Genomic DNA, 9057 nt, shown 5'->3' with positions numbered 1-9057 from the left:
GCTGTCGCAGACAAAATAACGGTAAAAGCGGGATTGAGAGGGCTCAGTTCTGCCCCGCTTGGAGAAATATTATAGAAAATGTACATCGTCAAACATTGCCTCCTCTCTGCAGCAAACTGCTAAAAGGTCTGGCTATTTATGAGTGCGGCCAGAACATGATGACGTCGAATAGCTGCTGCATTTATAGGTCTCTTCGATTTGGAAGCATCAGCGGCACCAGTTCAAGGAATGCAGCACCACCGCCCTCGTTCCGCCAGTGCCACGCGCGCATTCTGCACTTCTCGTTTTGTGAAGGTGCAGGACTAGTTCTGCATGATTTCTCGCCAATCGTTCAATCGCTGTGGAGGAGGTGAAGAGAAAAGTGCAGCGGGGTGTACGTGCCGCTAAGCCAAGAGCAAACGACGCTGCGCATCGTTCTGCACAGCTTTTTGAAGCCTTTCACCTTCAGATCTCGGACGGTTTGTGGTTAACGGTCGCAAATGGTTGCACATGCAGGGAAGTTATGCTGCATGAGGGTGATTAACATTTTGATGGTTCTCAGGAGCGGCATTATACGTAGTTGTAGGCACATATATAACTTTGTGGCGTATTGCACTCATGTAAACCGGCATTATACGCTATGAAAGCGCATCCCACCAAACCGCCAGACAGGGGTAAATCGAGAGGTGGAAGTTGACGCGTGGTGCATGTAAACAGAGCGCCGCATCTCATTGCGGAAGCCATATGTCGCTGACGGCATACAGACGGGCAAGTAGCACGCAGGATGCCCGCTCACGGGGTGTGCGCTGAACGAGTCCTCTTCTTAAGCCAGGGAGCAACAGCATTTCTCATTATCATAAGCAAGATTAATAACGGGAAGCTACTCGATTCAAGACTACAGTTCAACCAAGCGCATTTTTATCTCATCCAACCGAAAACGGAAAAGTTGAGTGGCAGTGTTCCGGCTGACGCAACTGCGTCATAAAACTCCACAGCGCTTCTGAACGCCTCTGCGGATATGAGTTTCAGCTAGGAGTACACCGATATTTCTTGCGATCTCTGGCTAGTCGCGGCCGGTAAGCCGGCTCGGCTCGCCTGTCTTTCCGGCTGGCGTACGCAGCCCGGAAAGCTGCCGGAAAGCTGCCGGAAAGCTGCCGTGGGCGGACACTTGAAACCGGCATGCTTGCCCAGAGTGCTGAACTGCCAGAGAAAATATTTTTAAAGCTAGTACTGTTATAACGCTTAGCTTTCTTTGCACCGCCGGACATTGTTCGAGCTCCCTGGATATGCTTGTTTGAGCCTGCACTGTATTCTTACTTTGTCTTAAAACCCCTTTGTTGAAGGCAAGTCCAGTAGCACACAAGAAAACTTCGTTGCGTGCTGTCTCTATCCTACGACACCGCTACGGATTTATGTAAGCAGTGGTGTATAGCAGGAAGTGAGTATTCTACGCCACTAAAATATACGAGCAGATAAGCGAATACTGCGGTGGGATGGCTGGCGGCGGTATCGCAAGACCGACAAGACGCACCGTCCGCTTCAGCGAGAGGCCACATGGTGTCGTGGGAAAGCAACCGGGAGAGTGCGATCAGTTTCGCTTTCACTTAGAAATACGACGCCGAGCAGGCGCCACTAACTAGACGTGACACATGTTTGGTTTGGTTTGTGGGGTTTAACGTCCCAAAGCGACTAAGGCTATGAGAGACGCCGTAGTGGAGGACTTCGGAAATTTCGACACCTGGGGTTCTTTTGCGTGCACTGACATCGCACAGCACACGGACGCCACTCCGTTTCGCCTCCATCGAAACGCAGAAGCCGAAGTCGGATTCGAACCCGGGTACTCCGGCACAGTAGTCGGGCGCCTTACCACTGCACCACCCCGTAAAAGCGCAATTACTTATCGAATTGCCCTAGGGAATACGATTCGGTGCCATGACATTCATATAAACTGCGGCTACATTTTTATAGAACGAACACCATGCACTGCGCACCCGTCGTCTTATAGTGAGTGATTATCTCGAAAGCGGCGCACATTCTTGTTCACGGTGAAGTTATACTTCGACGTTGTTGGCGTGCAGGTGATAGCTGGTCAGATACGTTAAGTCTGCGACGCTGCGCCAGGCACAAAACCCGCCCCCTACAGTGAAACCGATTCCGCCACGGCAAGACGGCTGAAGCTGGACAGGCGCATGTGCAGAAAGCTAGAATCGACGAGGGGAGAGATTGCGCGTGCGGCCTACACCGACGTAGCCCACCCGAAATGCAGCCGGCAGCAATCGGCGTCGGGCGCCGTCAGACCATGTCGGAAGCCGCCGAACGCACCGGCGTCGAAACCGCTGGAGTGTCGCAGGTCACATTTTCGCCAACGTGACGGCGCCATGCGGAGGGTGCATCCGCTACGTCGGAGTGTCGCTTGGCGTCGCCTAGACGATTCCATTAACATTGAAGAAATCTCTCCTTTCCCGTTCGTGGAGAGCGCGCAGTCTTGGCCTCATCGGCATCACCCCCTCCTCATAACTCGGTAGCGACAATGACTCATCTGGCGGAGCAGCCGCTAGTTGAATCCAGAAAGTTGCGCCTCTAGTGGGCAATGAAGACGTGCGACCCGACGGCGGGGGGGGGGGGGGGGGGAGGGGGAACACTTGGGCCACTAAAGTTATCTGAATTAGTTTTGTTGGGCCAGTTGGTGACAGTTTATCGTAAGTTCAAGACGCGGGAACATGTACGGACACTAGAAAGGTAACGGGACGGAGCGCCTGCCTTGGCGCAGCATGACAGACGCGGCGCGTCTTATAAATTGAAGTCGCGTCGCTTCGACAAGCTAGCGAGGGCTGCAGCGAGTGGAGTACTACTTTTAAGCTCCAGGAGTCAACGCGCTGTTCGGCAAGCCTACTGATCTGCGAGGGAGCAGCACTCGTCCACGGGACGGCCACAACGGGACTCTCCAGACGTCGGTCTGCGATAGTGCTCGGTGAAAATTATGGTGTTTAATTATACTGACTCTCTCGCGCATATTTTATTGATTTGAAACTTCTGTTTTTATTAGAAATTCTCTTGGGTGCTTGCTCTACATCGCTTTTTTTGTGAACTTAATTAGTGTCTAAGCTGTCTATATAAAGTTTGTTTTGTTTGTTTATTCTGATCCCGATTCTTTCTCTGGCTTGAAACAGCGCAATTTGGACAGCTGAAGGCCTTCTGTCACTACAGGTATAGCTGATTTTTGGCTGAGCTTGTCACTCACGTCGAGGGAATCTCCTTTGAGACCGGTGCAATTACCGCCACACACTGTAAGGGTATCTGGGAGTGTGCGCATCAATAGTAGCGCATTGGTAATAAATTATATTTGCTAGCCGATGACAGTTGTGTACCTGAACACGTAGACATCGAAAGCAAAGGCGGGGCTGTTAAGGCAGCGCTGACTCGAAAAGCTTACTTTCGAAGCCTAATCCCTAATGAGCTTAGGCCAACTTGGAACCCGCCTCGAGATGTGCATGTGGCGGCAGCAAACCGGCGTGAGGAGATAAGATATACATTACCACCTTATCTTGACCCACTGTAGGAGGGAATACCGAGAGCAGGGCAAGGGCTGACACACAGTTTCCGCCCAGCGTTCGCCTCTTTCTACACTTAATTGACCGACGGCGATGGTACAGGCCTCGAACAAGACACCTACAGCTTCAACCACTGACCCAGACGCAAGGGTTCCCGAGGCTCAGCCACGGAGCAAACTGACTCTGAGCCGCTGCCCGCCTGCCCGGAGTGCAGGATTGCTCAGAGGCACAGCGCTCCCATCTGACCTGAAAGTGCCGGTCCACAAGCAATCCAGAAATCGTCACCTCAGCCGTATTCTGGGGCCTGCGTCGAAAACATTGTTTCGGCCAATGGGCGGATCGTATGATTCTTCAAACGGTGGATAGACTGGCTTCTGGTTTCCGCCAAGCAGTTGGGCTTTTGCAACGTCCCTAACTATCCCCTCAAAATTCTCCTTCTCCCTTTGGGCACAGGCGCAAACTGCTCTATATAAACATTCATACTCACATTCCCATCCTCAAGCTATATATATTTCCTAATGCACAATAGTGTGGGTACATGCTTCTCCCACACAAAGCGCGCATCGAATTACCAAAGCAGAGTAACCATGCCGCATCACGATACGTACCGTGTGTCCCAGCTAATTTGATACAAATGATAACGGTAATCTATTAGACAGGTGGTGGATACAGTTTGGATATTGCTGGTAGCCATCTTGTCTGTCTATCTGTTTGTCAGAAAAATCCCGGGTGTGCCTCTGGAAGGTGGTAGTTAGCAAGTGAGATGATCGGGCACTGTTTGGACAACGGTTTTTGTGGCATCAAGAAATCCCATCATGGCCTAATTGGCAGAAGCTGCCAATATGGACAGCACATTTGAGATGGGATGCGAGCCCACCAGGACCCTTGGATCGCGGATCAGAAGCGCTGCTCCTAAGCCGTACCGGCGCGCTCGTATTCGGCTCGGTCAAAATGGGTGTGTATATCGATGTCGCGTATTCCAACTTTGCTGGTATAAATCGCTGACCTCCCCACAAACACGCCTTTGACAGATGACAGCATATATTTTGACCAAGAAATGATTTACCTACTATACCATGAATGAGCCCATTATGAAGTCGTGTAGAATTTTACAAATATTGCGCAGCGAAGACTCGAAGGGATGACTCATACTTATTATGCAGCGAAGCATATTAAAAACTTCAAGAAGAAATGTAACGTAAAGTACGTAATGCCTTCGCATTCTCTCTCGTAAGCAGTATCAAGTTTGTAATAAAGGAGTAATTACTCATTCGCATCCACCCAAGCGCAGCCGTACGGCTACAAAAGAAAGCTGTACAGCTTCCTCAGAAACTTCGCAGGTAAAGAAAAATTCGTTCTGATCCGGGAATCGAACCCGGGACCACCGCCTTTCCGGGGCAGTCGCTCTACCGACTGAGCTAACCAGGACGGTCAGCAAAACAGATGGTAGGGCGAGAGCGAATTGATCTATAACTCGAAGTGGGAAAGGTGTTGATCGAATATTCTATCACTATAAAGTTTGTCTGCCGTATTTTTTCCAGTTCTAAAGAAGGCCGAACAAAAAAGTTGTTGATCGTTTAACTTGACTAGAGAATAGGTTTTGGCATGTTGGTGAATCAATAACGGCTGGAAATAATAGCTCACAAAGGAAGAGGGGACTACTGAGTGGACAAAGACAAGCGCTAACTACCAACTGAGATTTTATTGAACGATCTGGTGCGAATATATACATTCCCGAAAAATGCTAGCAGAAAGAAAAGAACTCAAAAATTGACACCCTCGTTCAAAACGAATGCTCAGCACATGCCGGTACCAATCATTCGCGGCAAAAATTCAAGTTCACTTACTTACAAAGGTAGTGACGGCATGCTTACAAATCCAGTTCTCGCTTGCGCAATCTTGGAATCTTCAAATTTTCCTCGAACGACCGCGATCACCTCACTCCAGAGATTGTTGAAGCGTCCAAGATTGCACGAGCAGGAACGGGATTTGTCAGCACACCGTCATATATAATATCAGCATTGGGAAAGTTACTCGCTAGTGTCGATTACGTGCTAGATAGGTCGGCTACTAAACTTGATGAGGCGGATTTCAAATAGGCTGCGCGGCCGCATCTGAAATCAGGCCAATCACAGACAGGCCCCTGTTTGCTGTGTAGTTTGTGATGGTGGTGGAAACCGCTCCGGAGTTATTTGTCCTTTTGTGCTTCTTTTTGTTGTTTAGACAGTTGGAACGGGAAGAGGAAAATTCACGGTCCTGCAAACGTACTCCAGATGAGCCACCACAGCTGCCTCTTGCGGAAGGAGAGAGATGAGAGAGAAAAAGAATGCAAAACGAAAGTACACAAAGAAAGAAAGGAAGGAAACGACGCCCGACACAAAACCTGTTGCCCGCTACCAAAGCGGCGAAGAGTGCCATGACAGCATGCACAACAGACATGAAAACACCGGTGAGGCGCCGCAAGCAGCGAAGGCCCGGGATAGGCTCCTTTTGCTCTAGCTTCACTCCCCTCTTCCCTTCCATTGCGTGCCGGTCGGATGTCCAAAGAAATGTAAGACAGTTACTTGCTCTTCCCTTTCCTCGAAGTTACTTTTTTCAAGAGTGGCTTCCTGTTATCATTATGACTAGAATACCTGTTTGCCAAAAATTACAGAGTTTCCTAAGAGTTTCGAAAGGCACGGTCTGAAGTCCCCAGTTTCCTCCATTAAAAACGTAATGTAACACCGGCGGAGCACACAAACTTCATCTTCGGTGACACTCCACCGTCAAAGGTCAGCGTACTTTGCGGTGTTTACCACTGCTCTAGGCATCCTTCTTTGGCTCGTTGACAAAAGCCTGAAATGGGTTCGACTATAGCTGATAACCTTGCATAATCACCGGGTGGAAATACTAAGATGCTTGATGAAAATATTTCGCGGCGTGCTCAGGGAGCTACTCATAAGAATAAAATATCTGTCACTCCACATAAGACGTGCTGCGTAGAGTGTATGCAGAAATACATGCCCATGTCTCTCTGGCTCACCGTTATATGAACGGACATTGCGCTCGTGGTAGGATTAAACGCAAAGAGCGATACCCTACAGAAGAAAACAAAACGACGGAGCATGCTGTAGTCCATGGCACACCGTTTTCTAAGTAACTCAAGGGATGAAATTCAAGAGCATGATAAGTGCCCCAAATAAACCAAGCAATAAGCCTGGGTTGGAGCCTAATACGAAGAAAGCTAAACAGTTAACAGCATCGGAAGGCAAAAGCAGTTTACACTAGATAGCGATGCACCGGAAGGTGCAAAGGAATACGCCTATACAGGGCGGGCAGAGAAACCATGCATATATAGACCACGGCAAGAAAATAATTATAGTAAAGTATATAGGGCGAGCCGCGTTTTTGTTATCACTATCAATCAAGGGAAGTATACATGACAGCGTATCTTTCCAGTTCTCACCTATGGCGCAGAAATTCGGAGGCTAACTAATTGACAGCACGAAAAGCAATGGAAACGAAGATGATAGGTGTAACGTTGAGGTACAAAGAGGGAGTTGAGTGGGTCGGCTCGTACACGCAGGTTAATAAACTTCTAGTTAAAATCAAGAAGATAAATTTGGCATAGATCTGCAGGGTGGCGTACTTGATTCCAAAAGGAAGTAATCTCATCCGTCTACCTAGCTTTCTGTCGTAATGGGAAGAGAAGTAAGCGGATGAGATTAGGCAGTTTGTGTGGATAATGCGGCGCAGCTACAGAAGGGGGTTAATTAGACAGCCATTAGAGGACATTGCTCTGCAGTCGGTGCAGTCAGGTGATAGTAAGGATATGATTCGTCAAGCAACGCTCTTACTTGCATCTCGATATATTTTGAGACATCTTCTCAAATAGCTGATAAAAGGAAGAGTACTCGTTCACTGCTTAATAATTCAATAATTGGCATTTTTATTTTCCTGTTTCTTTCCAGTTTGGGAAGAAAACTCGTCCTGGTTATTATGATGCTCTCCTTATTGAAGTCTACATAGGTGGTCGAATGAATTATACGAGCGAGTACCATCAATTTGAATCCACAGTGCAACCCCGCCGGGGTGGCGCAGTGGTTACGGCGCTCGACTACTGTTCCCAAGGACGCGGGATCGAATCCCGGCCTCGGCGGCAGCTTTTCGTTGGAGGCGAAAAGCAAGGCGCCCGTGTGCTGTGCGATGTCAGTGCACGTTAAAAAACCCCAGGTGGTCGAAATTTCCGGAGTCCTCCACTACGGCGTCTATCATAGCCTGAGTTGCTTTGGGACGTTAAACCCCACAAACCAACCAATCCACAGTGCAAGAGTTTGTAGCGCTTTAAAAGTTCCATTGTAAATCTAGATTGTCGGTTATCAACGCTTGCCATTGTGTATCACAGAATGAATCTAGGGAACCTTCACAAGCAGAGGCCAAGAAAGGATGAAATATGTTCTGAAGGTTGGATATAACGGTATTCTTCTGGAAAGATAAGGATATAATTTTAACGAACTTATAGATATATTAGTCTTATTACTGAAACTGCCCCGCTATTGTACAAAAAGTAACATTAAGCGACATTGATATAATTATGTTAGTGTCATAACATCGACCGATATAATGGTCAGTTTATGTGGACAAAACTTGGTGCCTACTTTATAAACGCATTTCAGTGAGGCTCCTTCTCACGGGGTTCACACACCGTTTATTATTTTTTAGAGTTCATACGGGAGTAAAAAGTACACCTCAAGGGCATAAAAGTGCATCCCATAAAAAAGACGTTTTTAGCATATATTCATGCCCTAAAAAGCGGCTGCAAAACACGGATAGAACAAATTGCATTTAAAGAGTTCTTGATACCGGTTTCATTTTTTATGTCCTAAATTTTGTTGTGTCTTTCTGTGATGTGCCTTCCTGTAATCATCCCTTGCGCATTTCTTATGTAACCGTTTTCTGTGAGTTTGCCTTGTCTGTTCAGCTTCATAACTAAAAGTAAACAAAATGATGCATGGCCTAAGTTCTATTCGCATAAGGCTTCCTAGTCCAAAGCTCCTCCCGTGCTTTCAGTGCATAGGGATCAGGGAGAAAATGGTAGCGTGCAGGAAGTGAAGGCAAGAACCGTTCGCAGCGATAACTTTTTCGCGGCGAAGAATCGGCTTTATGATGGACGAGTGAATGGAACTTTCATGGTTTCTAGTAAATGGAAATGCTTGGTAAGGAAAAAGAAAGGGAGAGTGGAGGATATCAAACTTCCGTCACAACGCACGCATGGGCGACCGCTCTAGATAGCATTTCCCAGTTCAGTTCAGTTCAGTCGTTCAGTCGTGTCTGACTCTTCGTGACCCTATTGACCATGTCACGCCACGCTTTCCGGTCTCTCACTATCTTCCTAACATCACATAATTTCATCTGCAGTGCCTCGAGGATGCCATCTAACCATCGCGTTCGCTGCCTGCCCCTTCTCCGGCGACCCTCAACCTTTCCCAACATCAAATCTTTCTCTCATCAGATGACCAAAGTAGCTGAGCTTTAACTTTAGAATTTG

The 9057-nt window shown here is 47.9% G+C and overlaps 1 non-coding gene across 1 annotated transcript; it reads right to left on the bottom strand.

Annotated features, from left to right (window-relative positions):
- Positions 1-4884: 4884 nt before the first annotated feature.
- TRNAS-GGA (transfer RNA serine (anticodon GGA)) lies at positions 4885-4958 on the bottom strand. Its single transcript has one exon. It is a non-coding gene; the product is annotated as a tRNA-Ser (tRNA).
- Between the last annotated feature and the right edge of the window lie 4099 nt (positions 4959-9057).

The sequence above is a fragment of the Amblyomma maculatum genome, chromosome 4 (assembly GCF_055883805.1).
Source record: "Amblyomma maculatum isolate TAMU_Amacu chromosome 4, ASM5588380v1, whole genome shotgun sequence".
Classification (NCBI taxonomy): domain Eukaryota; kingdom Metazoa; phylum Arthropoda; class Arachnida; order Ixodida; family Ixodidae; genus Amblyomma; species Amblyomma maculatum.
Note: the sequence above shows the minus strand (reverse complement) of the source record. Positions and strands in the feature narration are given on the sequence as shown.